Source organism: Gekko japonicus, unplaced genomic scaffold (genome assembly GCF_001447785.1).
Source record: "Gekko japonicus isolate JY-2015 unplaced genomic scaffold, Gekko_japonicus_V1.1 scaffold6, whole genome shotgun sequence".
NCBI lineage: Eukaryota > Metazoa > Chordata > Lepidosauria > Squamata > Gekkonidae > Gekko > Gekko japonicus.
In genome coordinates this window covers 1,661,588-1,675,372 of record NW_015166417.1, presented here as the reverse complement: position 1 = coordinate 1,675,372, position 13,785 = coordinate 1,661,588, and the positions used below count along the sequence as shown (strand labels likewise).

The window sequence follows — 13,785 nt, the reverse complement described above, 5'->3', positions numbered from 1 at the left end:
GAACGGAAGGCGATTGTAAGCAGCTTTGAGACTCCTTCAGGTAGAGAAAAGCAGGGGTATAAAAAGCAACTCTTCATCATCATCCTAAACAGAGATAAAAGGTAAAGGTTCCCTCGCTCGAAAGCCAGTCGAGTCCGACTCTAGGGTTGCGGTGCTCATCTCCGTTTCAAAGCCGAAGAGCCAGCACTGCCCGAAGACGTTCCTGTGATCATGTGGCTGGCATGACTAAACACCAAGGTGCACGGAACTCTGTTACCTTCCCACCAAAGTGGTACCTATTTATCTACTTGCAATTTCTTGCTTTCGAACTGCTAGGCTGGCAGGAGCTGGAACTAGAGATGGGCACACTCGGGTCTCGAACTGCTGAACTACTGACCTTCCACAGCCTGCAGTTCAGCATCTTAACCACTTGAGCCACCGCAGCTCCCATTAACAGAGATACACCCTTCTAAATCAATTTAAGGGAATGGTCTTAGAAGATTATAATGTTTATGACTTGCTTGTTAAGATATCTGATGTGCATGTGCAAGCATACTGGCAAATTCTGAACCACCTATCATATTTTCATCCTGCCCTTCCTCAAAGCAGCTCAGGACACTCAACAAAGTTCTCCCATCTCCTGTTCTGTCTTTAACCATCATGAAGTAGGTTAGGCTAAGAGAATAACCAGCCCAAATTCACCTGGGGAACCTCACTGCTAAGTGGGCATTTCATTCCAGGTCTCCTTAGTTTTAGTCCAACACCAACTGCAAGGCCCCAGTGACTGCTCTGGCCTAGAACAAGGGGTGCCAGTACTACTCAGTGCTAAAACATTCATCTCTTTCTCTGCTTGCATTGCTGCATTATCCTGCTAATGAGTGAAACACTCCAGACAAGACTTTACTCCACTAAAACATATAGCGTACTTTTTATGTAAGACATTCTACAGCATTAGATAATGAATATTCCAGTGTATGCTGTGAATAGGTTCACGATATTTTCAAGGTGATGTTTATGGTTTAATGTGATTTATTTTGTCTACAGTACACTAGATACACATGCTTCAATTGAAGAGTTCAAAGTTACCAAGTTTAACTTGATATTCAAATATGCTGTTGGTCCTACTGTGCTTTGTGAGACTATTTCTGTTCACACACACTTCACTTTGTTTACTACACACAATTTCTGTTTCCAGTTTTTGGCTTTCATTTATTCCTTCTTCCCAGATGGCAAAAACTAAGATACACATGCTGAAGTGGTATCATCAAGTACAGCAGTTTGCAGCTCTTCTCTCCAGCACTGGATTTTTAAAAAACTTTTCTTAAAAACTACTGCTAAATATCATGCCATAGGAGTACAACAGAATACAATAGCGAAGTTAAATAGGATGCATGCATGCTGTTACTGTTGAAAACATATGTTTAAATTTGCTAATATGATAATATAATATTCCAAATAATACATTTTATATGCTAAGAGTCCCATTCTGAGTTGGGGTTCATTGCAGCATAAGAGACCAAAATATCCTGTGAATATGCATTTGTGCTCCCTTGCTGCTGCCCCAGTGGCTGTACTTCCCTTGCCTGGCAAAACACCAATGCTCCTGAGACCCCCCCACTTCCCCAAGACGTGGAACTAGGGCTGCCAGCCTCCAGGTGGGGCCCAGGGATCTCCCGCTTTTTTAACTGGTCTCCAGCTGACAGAGACCAGCTCCCCTGGAGAAAATGGCTGCTTGGAAGGGTGGACTCTATGGCATTGTGCCATGCTGAGGCCCCTCCCCTCCCCAAACTCCGCCCTCTCCTGGCTCCACCCCTAAAGTCTCCAGGTATTTCCCAATCCAGACCTGGCAACCCTACGTGGAACACTGTTTGGGAGGATTTATGCCATTCTATCAGGGTTGCCCCTGCCAAGTGAACCACAGACATATAGGGGTGATGTGGGTGGAATGGCCATGTAGTTTACTGTCAGTGTACTATACTGGATAGAATATTGGACTAGAATCGGGAAGGCCCCAGTTTGGATCACCACACTGCCATATAAGCTTGCTGGTGACCTTGGGCCAGTCACACACAATCATCCTAACCTACTTCACAGAGTTCTAATGAGGGGGAAAAGGAGATGAGAATGATGTATGCCACGTGGGGTCCCCCCTGCCAAGGGGCAAAAGTCTGGATATTAATGGAAGCAAATAAATAAACCCTGTCAGAAGGGGACTAGAAGCCACTTCTTAGGGGCTCCCTGGCTTGTGCTTATTCCAAGGCTTCTACTGGTCACACCACTGTCCTCTGCAGAAGAGAAGAAGAGATTGGATTTTTACCCCACCACTCAAAGTCTCAGAGCAGCTTACAATCCCCTTTCCCTTCCTCTCCCCACAACAGACACCCTGTGAGGTAGGTGGGGCTGAAAGAGCTCTTTCAAGGACCACACTTGAGAGAACAGCTCTGAGAGAACTTGTGACCCAAGGTCACACCAGAAGCTGCATGTGGAGGAGTGGGGAATCAAACCCGGTTCTCCAAGATTAGAATCCATGCTCCTAACCACTACACCAAACTGTACAAGGGGGCAGGTGTGTTCTCTTGGTTTCCTGCCTTAACCTTCCCTTCATGTGGGTGGTGGCAAACTGATGTTGGCAGAGGGAAGACAAGGAAGTGCATTTGTTATGTTCTCTGACCCTTGGCAAGAGATCTTTCTTTCATGTATATCACTTCTGATAAACAAATGTAGGATGCTAACAGTGCCAGCTCCACACTTGCATTAATGATACACCAACGTCGGCATTTTAGGATGAGGCTACAATGATAAACTGTCAATGTTGTCTTGTTAAAGCAGTAAGATACATCCAACTTTCATAAGAATGTAAGTATTGCACATATTTCAATTTTCCCCAAAAAAGCAAAGCTGCAAAATTCTCAGAAATTTAGTGCGCCAAGCCTAAAAACACAAACTTAGATAAAATATTACCACTGACATGGAACAGTAACCACTGACATGGAACAGTTTACAGCCTATCTGTACGAATGCCATAAAACCATTTCCTCAATTTGTTTATTCTTCTTGCAGTAGTGTTAACAAAATCCGGCTACCTTTAGGATTCTTGATTTTCATTTGCAATATAATTAAACTATAGACAGGCCCTTACTAGTCTCTGAGCCTCGGCCAATCTATTTGCTACAGCTAGATTGAATCAGCCTACTTGCTCTTTGCAAGTACTCTATGAATAAATCTGTCAGACTAATACATTTTCTACACCTGTATTGACAAAACATCATTGTTTAACTTCTGAATACTGATCCTATGGGACAGTGCACTAAGATCTATTTAAAATATTCATATCTCCCATTCAGCTAATCCTTACACCTGAGGCTTTTTCAATAATTCACAAAGTTCAGCTTGAAATCTCAAAAACCTCAGTCGAACACAGGTACAAAGTAGACTTTAAAAGGTTAAGGTAAAGTTGGGGGTCTCCCTTTGCTCAGACCTAGCGAAAGAAGGGGTTCACATAAGAGAGGATAAGAGAATCTCTAGATGGGAGAAACCCCATATTCATACGGAACACAGAGGGTCAGAGTCCTTCCACCTGGCAAGGCTAAGGGTTACACATGTCTAACACCCTTGTGCCATCATGGAAGAGAGAGGAATATAAAGTTACTAGGCCCCTGGATGCTGGAGTTAGAAGGATCCTTTCAGTGGCAACAGACTGCTGCTGACAAGGTGGAACAAGGCACTGACTGCTCTGAAGAAGGCTCTTCTCTTAATGTAAGCCCCTTGTTTTCTTGGGGGATACCACTCATCTTTGTTTGTGCCCCTTTCTATATAATCTCTCCCCAAAATTAGAAAGGAAGCTATTCAGAAGTTTGATAACCTTTGCAATAAGCCACAATGGTTTGCTACGATTTTGGCTTGTATACTTCTTTTATTTATTTATTCCATTTATATCCCGCCCTCCCGGCAAACAGGCTCAGTTTCTTTATGATAATCATGTGCCCCTCTTACTGACCTTTGCTATTAAAACCTGAAAACTTAATCTTAGTAGCACCTACACAAATGAAGAGATGCATTCAAAATATGCATCTCTTCATAGAATGGACTCTTAATTGACTGTACACACAGAAGACTTTTTTTAAAAGGAAAAAAAAGTGTAACAACCCAGTAATTGAAAAACTTCTGTCTGGCTCAAGGAGCCAGCTAAAACATTTAGAGGCCAGACTCATTTCTGCCTTCCAGGTTTTGTATTTTCATGACCAAATGTTCTAAATACAGCTACCACAAAACCTAATCCTAACCCCTGTTTCTTGTAATTTTATTAGACCAATGACAAAAACATTGTAGTATATAAACAAATACAGGGGTAATCCTGGTTGTCATCACCACTGCAATAAACTGACCTCTAATCCTAGCATTTGTACAGGAACACAATATATGAGAGCAAAAACAGCCCCCCCCCCAAAAAAAGGTAAAGACATGCCTTTGAGGTTTGTTAATGTAACCTTTAACAAGGGATGTGGGACAATTTGTTGTCAAAAACTGCTAATTTTTTTGGAAATTTTTCTGCCCTACATAAATGGAGCTTATCTATAGTTACCAGGCTAACTGTGGGATATGAAGCATGGACAAACAAACCCCAGTGATCATACATGGTATATTTGCCTTCTTCTGCTAATATTATTTAAGTTCTGCTAACATCATTTATTTAAATTTACAATTCAACTTTCCCTGAAAAACCCACCTCACTGCCTATCACGCAACAACTTTCTGCTGGACATCCTATTTGCTCTTTGTCAGTGATGAAGTGTCTGGAACAGGGGAATAAACAAGCAATGGAAGCAGTAAAAGATAAGAAGGATTCCTTTAAGTGGTAGAAGGCTAGTCCAAGTGAGGTAAATAAAAGAGAGCACAAATTTTGGCAAATAAAATGCAAGTCAGTTATCAGACAGGCAAAAAGGGACTGTGAGGAACATATTGCATAAAACATAAAGACCAACAATAAAAATGTCTTCAAATACATTAGAAACAGAAAAACAGCCAGGGAGGTAGAAGGTTACAGAAGGAGGAACATTTGAATCACGTGAGCTCTGATTGGAAGAGCTTGGGATATCTGAACACAGTCAGTTCTAAAGAAGTAAAATATCCAGAAATTTTGAAGCCATGGGGGAGGACAAGTTTTTCTTATTTGGAAATATTTGCCACTCATATCCAGTGTTCCCTCTAAGGTGAGTTAGTGTGAGCTGGCTCACAGTTTTTTAGCCTCCGGCTCACACATTTTTATTTTAGCTCAGGAAGGATGGCTCCAGAGCAAACGAATTTATGCAGTAGCCAAATTGCTCACTCACAACTTTAATGCCAGTCGCTCACAAAGTAGAATTCTTGCTCACAAGACTCCACAGCTTAGAGGGAACATTACTCATATCCTCTTTCGAGACAGGATGGAGCACATATGCCTGAGGCAGTGTGTGGGGCAAGATTCAAACCTATGCTGGAAGAGGTGGGGTGTGGAGGTGTCTGTTAACTGGTATTTTAATTATTACATTGAGAGATGCAGTTCTTTGTGGTGCACATTCCCAACAGTACCCTATTCACTAGGTTGGAGTACTGGCATTGAGAGCTGGACTGATCTTGAAATCCATTTAGACTTTCTCCCAATGCCTTCTACTGAGATGTTGTTTCGGACTACCTAGATATCATAACCCCTCAGTGCTCTGGCCCTGTACAACTTCTTTACCATGGGGGAGGGCTGAGCATCTTCTTCATCTTCTACAATCATTTATAATCTCACATTAGACAAGGAGAGGTCTGATGCTTGACAGGTATAATTCAATGGTGTGCAAAAGGTGTTCTGTGCATGCTCAGCGGCAAGATGGTTTGCAACAAAGGATCAGAAATAAGTATCAGGCCGAGTGCGCCTTGGCCCTTGCCCAGCCTATAGCTCTCCCTCAAATCTTCTGACTTCAGTAGCCATGCCAACCGCTGATGCTGTACTTAAGCTTCCTCCCCAGTTTCTTCATAGCTCCCTCTATGATTAGCACCCTTCATGCCTCAGTTCTTCATCTTCTTTGCTGTTTTCCCAGGTTATCTGTATCCTTTGCCTGCTATGTATCTCTCTACCAGCCTCCTTGCCTTCAGTCTCCATGGCCACTATTTTCCCTACCTTCCAAAGCCTTTTCTTGGCCTCATGCTTATCCCTTGGGTGACATTGTCACCACAGCCAATTTGACAATTTCCCCTTTCTTCACAGAAGCTGGAATGCAAACTTCTTTGTCCCCTGAGCTACCACACTAGTCAAGCAGGTGCACCTACCACAAGCTCACTGTAAGTTTGTTTTAATTCTGCGGTATGAAGCTTCTGTTACAGATTATACAGTTTTAGTCAATGCGTTTATAGATATATCAGACAAACGATAAATCTGTTAGCAGGCTAAAAGGCTTTGTTCCAATCCCCATTGGTTGTGTCCAATCCCCATTGTAACAGAGTGATAGATGGAATTTAGGTTCTACCCTCCAAAAAAACGTAAACCCCTCCAACTTCAAAAAGGAATCAGAAATGTAGTGTTGCCAGCTTAGGTTAGGACATTCCTCTAGTTTAAGGGTTCACAAAGGTCATTTATATATCTATCCACTTAAGAGAGCTCCATCACTTACATTAAGCAAAGGAAAGCACTTTATTAGTCAGTGTTTTCCTTAACCCTCTCTAGCCCTTTCTCTCTCTCTCTCTGTGGCTCAGACCACATGTGACCTCCACTCTCTCCCTTCTGCATCTCTTTGAGGCTCTGAATCCCATCTTCCCTTATGGTGCAATCTCTTCTCTGGCACCACTGCAAGTTTTCACACTAATCTTTTTCTGTGTCTTGCCTAGGGGTCTCTAAGAAGCTCTATTACCTTGTCCTTTAAACACCTAAGAATGGGGGGTCTCCAGTTTTCTTGAGCTGGCAGGCACCTTTGGAATTCTGGTACTGTGGTGGGCAGCCTCAACATGGCTGCCACAGGAGGTGAAGCTAGCCTCAAAATGGCTGCCACAGCTTACCCTCAGATATAGAGTGGAGATTCTTGTGTAGTGGTGGCAGATGCTTTTAAGAATCTGTACAGTCACTCAAATCTCCAATGGCTCATCAGAAGCCTTGTTGGGCGAAAGCTGCACCCAGCCCCAACAATTTTCCAAAAATGCTTGGCAAGCACCAGTAAAAGTACTAGTGGGCACTGTGATGCCCATGAGGACCACACTGGGGATCTCTGCCTCAGAGCATCTCTATTCTTGCACCACTGCAGGCCTCTGAACCACCACTTCTTTTACACCCATTTTCATTGCCTCCCTTTAATAACAGAGCTGGGTTTACAATGTGCCCAGAACCTCAAACGTTTAAGTGCTTCAGTTTTAGAGGCAGGGGGCAACTTAATTTAATAATAAACTCTGGCAATCAGACTACTGTAATAATAATGCAGAACGGAAGAAGCCCTTGCTAATGAATAAGTCCCACAATTAAAACAAAAAAAAATTAACTTTCCTGCCAAGGACTAGCATTTAAAAATTAAAGATTTTGTATACAGAAATTATTGCAGTCTAGTTCACAGTGTACCCCATGCAAGTAGGCAGGATACCTTAAAACTGGTTTATAAAATGTCTGCCCACAAATCTCTCTCCTTCCATCTGTTAGATGGTCCTTTTTCTGTTTCCCAGCCCACAGGTGTCTGCAGCTCCATTTCTCTGTACATCTGCTTTCTGTATTGCAGACTATTTTTACATGGACGTCTCACATCATGCCCATCTTTTTGCTCTCCTCCATTTCTTTCTTTACCTCACAGGTTTCACTGCATCCCATGTTAACCCATGTTTTTGCTTTCTGTACCCTTGCTACCCCTTTTCTCTTTCACCACCCATAGGTCTCTGTATCCCCCATTTCTTAGTCCCTCTCCTTTTCTTCATCACGTTAGTTCAGTCTCCCTTACCTCTTTAGCTCTACGCTTCAGTCAGCTAAGCACCAACCGCACACAGGGCTTTCACTTTTCCCGCTATTCATATCAGTGAAGCCATCTCAGACAGAGGCAGACTATGCCATTGATGGCTGGCGAAACTGACAAATTCAAACTCAGCAGCATAAGAGAATCATAGACATAAAATGCTAACATTTCCCACTCTCAAAGAACTTGGGGAAGTTGTTGATATTCCCATTAAGGTATGGGAAAAGGCAACAATGAGGTATTTTCAGTCCTCCGGAGCAGGACTCTGAAGAGGCAGCACAGAAATGTTCTAAATAAATAAGTAAATTCCTAGGAGGCTGCCAGGGGACCAAAAAGAGGCAGCAATCAGTCCACAGATCCCGTAATGTGCAAATGTGCTTTACTGGGTTCTAAGAGAGAGAACGAACTATTGTGTAGTAAGTAAGCCAGCTAACTTCTTTTACTATCTAAATCAGAGAGCCCACGTGGTATAATTGAGAGTTGGGCTAGGATCTGGGAGACCCGTGTTCAGATCCTCACTCTGCCATGGAAGTTCACTAGATGACCTTGGGCAAATCACATATTTTCATCCTAACAAGGATAAGATGGAGAAGAGGAGAACAATGCTTTGGGTCCCTGCTCAGGAGAAAGGTGGAATATAAATGAAGTAAATAAGTAAAATAGTCATCAGAGACTCTTGGGAAGTCACACCAATGTCTGATTGCAATGTCTGATTGAAAAGAGTCCATGTACCATTGCATGCAGCCTCAGAAACACCCACTTCTAAGCTACAAGCCTACAGTGGTAATATAAAGTATTGATCTGGTCTTCCACATGATTTGCTTTATTATTCCTTTTAGGCTCAAAAAGGAATTAACATTCTGTAGATACGTGGGTGTTATATTAAATAAGAATTCCTACCCTGCTGCAGCCACCTAGTAAAAGTATAATTATACCCAGACAACTAGTTTACACCTGCATATATAGGAAAATTTATTACAATTTAAAGGTGGCATAGTAGTTGTCCCAATGCATAATATAAATGGATGCAAAGGAAAAGTCCTTTTACAACTGCTCTAATGCTGGCAACCGGCCAGAGAAAAAGGAAGCAAATTGCATGGGAAGAACACAAAACAATCCTCTCCCAGCCTCCTGCCCCCTCAGGATATGCCAACAAGGATATCCTGACAGGAAAAGAAAAACAACTACAAGCAGCAATCACTGTTGGGTTTATTAAGCCTGTAATCGTTAGACCTGCTATGATCACTGGGATTGCTACAACTAAAAATAAAATAAAATAATGATGTACCATACTACAGAACATCACAAGCGTTCCTCCAGAAGATGTTTCACCTTTCAAGACAGGGAACACCTGACTATATTGCTCTTATGAATTCTTGCTTTGAGATTGCTTTTCTGAAACATTTTTTGGAGACTACTACTACTTGTATGTCACAAAAGCAGGAATTCACTTTATTACTTGAAATGTAGTACCTAAACCAAAATGAGAGAGAGAGAGGGAGAGAGAGAGACTGCCTCTTGAAATGAAATAGCAGGGAAACAAGTTGATGACATCAGTAAAAGGTAAGACTTCTGGTCTTGAGGAAAGAGCTGGGGCCACAGAAACAGCAGAATCTGGGAGAGGGAATTCAAGGCTCCATAACAGTCAGCATTAAATGAGGAGAGAATGGGGCTTGAGAGTGTTTGGAGTGGCTGCATACATGTAAGGGGGGGGGATGGATGAGCTTCAGACTATACAGCAGTCAAGATTATTTGAGGAGGTGTTAAAGGGGGTTGCTGTGCTTAAGGCTTTTGATTAGCACTGTAGCATAGCAGCCTTCAGATTCCAGCCCCCCCCCCCAGTATTAAGACGCATTTTAACATAACTCACCACCCCTTTATTCAGAAGTAGGGGAAAACAGTTCACCAAATTGCTTGCTGTTGTAATTACTACAAGTCATCTATCCAAACACAGTAGCACTCTCTTTCAGAGGCATGATGCTAATTCACCAGCTATTAAACCTTATGTGCACAAAGAGTCACTCAAGAAGCGTCCCATTTTTAATGCAAACATCATTTCAGCATTCTATGCACAGAAATATACCCAAACACCAGTGAGACTGCACAGACTGCCCACAAAAAAAAAATTCAGGATTTATGTTTATTTAACATTTCATACTGGTATGCAAACTGGAAATCTGTTTTCGAATAAAATGCACACTTCTTCCATTAAATATCATCCAGCATACAGACCGCAGACCTGTTCAAACCTCATGAATGTGAAGTACTTTACCACAGTAACAGAAATATCTATTTCGGTGCAGAGTACAGTATAAATTTTAAAATGCTTACGAACAGATGTCTTTCAACTAAACCTAACAGCCAAATCACAATGTCCTGTTTACAAAAACTGCCCCAAACATGTCAGGACAACATTTCATGCAGTATGCTTTGGACCTGCTTGGCAGCTACCACTGCAATTTCTTCCCTACCTAAAGACTGTAATTATTTCTTTTCATCTGGCAGTAAAAAAAATCAAACAGAAAACAACTACTTTTAGTTCACGTTCAGGCATGCACTTTATTCCCTTTTCACCTATACTCAACTATTGTGCTCTAAACTTTGCTAAGGCTCCCTCCCCCAGCTCCTTGGCCCAAGCACCCCCATCCTGCCTTATAAATATCAAGTTAAACGGCTCTGGCAGCTTGAATGGACAAACAGACCTAATACATGGTACTACTAAACATAAATCTGGGGAAAGACATGCTGGCAATTGTTGTGTCCTGCTGCCCTTCTGTGGCCTTTCAATTGGTAATTGACACGCCCAGCGATTTAACAGTACCAGACAGTTCCTGCTGTCCCATCTCCGGTAAAACACTGCTTTCTCTGTTCTTTTCTACATAGACATAATAGGGGTGTAGATGCAGTTCAGTACTGATAAGAAGCAGTTGTCTCTCAATTTTTTTAAAAAATATTTATTCAACACAACAAGAAGAAGCAGTTCTCTTTTTCTAATAAGAAAGCTCCGTATGAAGCCATCTCCAAGTTGAGTTTCTGACCAAAGAAAGGAATGCAAAAGAAATATGTTGAAAGACCTTCCTTAGTGACATACAGATTTACCTTCTTCCCATCCTTCTCCCATCTCCTACACCACTGCTATCACCACTACTCATTTTCTATAGTTCCGCTCTGAAACATCTAATAAGATGCTAACCAGAATGACTCCTGAATGAGAAGTTAGCACACAAAGTCGAGACATGGGGAGGGGGGACCAATCCCCAGCATTGCTCAGCCAGGATATGCCTGAGCCATGATCATTACAAGGGCCTTCAGAACTGTTCTCCAAGCAAAGCAACATGACTGAGAATCTAACCTGATCCTGTGTAAATGCCATGCTCAGCACAGATACTGTTCCCACACTCTCTCTGCAGGCAGCACGAAAAAGCTTGCTCGTTTGCTGCCGGGTAGATGGTCTGGTGACCTTTGGCTGCTAGAGAGCTGGGCAAGGAGCGATCTGTTGCAACGGGTTTCCAAGGCATACCGTGCAGTCCTGCACTATCCAAGAGTTCCAGGAACAAACAGCGTGTCCCCCTCCCACACACAGACACACACCTGCCTTCTCATTCGCCCAGAGCGCGAACAGCTTCCGTCCACATACACCACCGTCTGTCGCACTCCTGGAACATGCAGCCAAAACCAGGCAGCCACTGCTGCTGCTCTCTCCCTCCCTCTTCTCTACAGGGCTTGGGTGACTATGGGAGGGTAGTAGCTGCAAGGCTTTACACAGATTCACTGTGCCAGTCTGGTCACCAATGACTTTAACAAGCAAATGGGAGAAATATGGAAGGGGGGGAGATCCAAGATGGGGGCAAGGACAAGTAAGGGGAGAATGCAGGTAAAGAGAGAAGGATTTAGAAGTCCAGGGAAGACGAACCCAGTAAGAGGAAGAAGGGTTAAAGAGAGGCTCAAAAAGCAGGAAGGAATTTCTGTAATAAAGCAATGGGGAAGGCAGGGATGAAGAACATGCAGATAATTGCAATGGTTTAACAGACATGCAAAAGGCAGCGAAGAGGATTGAAGAGGCTTAAGCAGACAGAAGGGATGTACAGTTTTGCTAGGACTCTAAGAATGGGAAAAGTGCAGAGAAAAATATTGAAAAGCAATCTTGTAGGGCAAAGCATAACAAAGCTTGGTCTGAATGAGAGGACGCCCAAACCCAAGAGGGGAACAATTAATTTAAGGAACTGTTTTGGTGGAATGAAGGACATTAGTCAAGCCTCACCTAAACAGAGTACAAGGAAGGTTATGAAGAGGAAAACCAAGATGCCTGTCGACAGTTTTTAAGGAAAGGAGCATTTGAGGTACTGGGGGAAAACTAGGAAAGCAAAGGAAGCAGATTAAGGAAGCGATGTCTGATAGGGAATGGTAATTCCATGGGAAAATGTTGCTGAGAAAGGCATGAGAAATGCAGGAAACCAGATTGTGCAAGAAATGGCACAGAAGACAGGTTGTAAAGAGGGGGAAATCTGCAAAAGGGAAGTTGCTAAAGGGACATGGGGAAGATATTTAGGTAGAGCCTGTTTAGAAGAACGAAACTGTTAGGAAAGGTTAAGGCCACCGAGGATAGGAAGAGTGCTTGGAAGATCAATATTCCGGGGCAGAAAAATAACTCTACCTCTCTTATTTATGGGAGAAAGAACGGGAGGGCAAACGGGAAAGGTTACTTAGAGGGTAAACACGTGAATATTTGGGAAGAGAGTGGAAGACAGAGCTTCAGGGGGCTAAGATAAGTGAAAAAGGGAAATGCAGGCTGAACAGGGGGGGGAAAGGTGGCCAAATGGAAGCACATTATCCAGGGAGGGGCTATTTAAAGACCCAGGCAAGTAATGAGGGGGGGGAGAGCACATTTTCGAGAAGGGAAAGGGGAAGGATGATAAGTGAGAGCCAAGTGTTTAAGGAAGGAAAGGCACAGAACAAGCAGGCAGAGCAAGGAGCCTTGGCAGAGAAAAGCACTGGAGAGTTTTGAAGCAGTAGCCGCGGGGGTGTCTGCAAAGGAGGGAGGGAGCCGATTTCCCGGGGCAGGGAATAAGAATCCCTCCCTTGCTCTTTCTCCCTGCCCAGGAGGTTCCCCCCCTCTCCCGCCCCGCACGCCGCTCCTTTCACGTCCTCCTTCTCCCTCCGCAGCGCTACCTCCTTCTCTCCCCTCCAAGCCTGGAAGGGAGCCGGAGACCTTCACTCACCGCGGGCGCTGCGTCTCGGCGGGCGCGGAGGGGCCGCAGCCACCCCGCTGGGAGAGGGGCCCTACCCCGGGGTGTCCATGGTCGTGGGGATAACGTGCCACCGCCGAGCAGCACAAACACCGCCGCCTCCCTCGCAGGCTCTCCACTCCCTTCTTCCCGCCCCTTCCAGCACCCCCCTCGCTCGCCTCGGTAGACGTCAACAAGGCGCCCTGCCCTGTGCCTCACCCCCATTGGAAGAGACTGGCTCCGGAGGCGCGCCCATTGGCCGCCGGCTGGTATTGAATTGGCCAATGGCAGAGCGAAGGGAGGTTGCTAGGGTTACCGATGCTGTGAAGAGACCGGTGGTGTGGAAGAGAGCTGCAGTTCCTTCACGCGAAGGGGCTCTTGGGGTGTGTATGTTTGCGGCAGATCGGGCAGGGTTAATTTTGGGTGGGGGGGATTGGCCGTACTGGAAATGGTGGGTGGCCACAATGTGATGCATTGAGGTAGAGTAAATTCATAGCCCCATTCCCTGTATGCATTACTCAAAAGTAAGCCCCACTCCTTTCAGCGAGGCTTGCTCGCAGAAAAAGTGCGTTGGAAACCACAGCTTCTTTCCTTTCTCTCTTACGTAGAGACGTAAAAAGTCTTAATTTTTT

At 44.0% G+C, this 13,785-nt stretch overlaps 1 protein-coding gene across 1 annotated transcript in view; it reads right to left on the bottom strand.

The window, feature by feature from the left end:
• PKP4 (plakophilin 4) overlaps nucleotides 1–13,313 on the bottom strand; it is a 171,168-nt gene extending 157,855 nt beyond the window's left edge. The window contains 1 exon segment of the mRNA XM_015411565.1: nucleotides 13,148–13,313. The gene's annotated coding sequence lies outside the window, so the exon portion shown is untranslated.
• Between the last annotated feature and the right edge of the window lie 472 nt (nucleotides 13,314–13,785).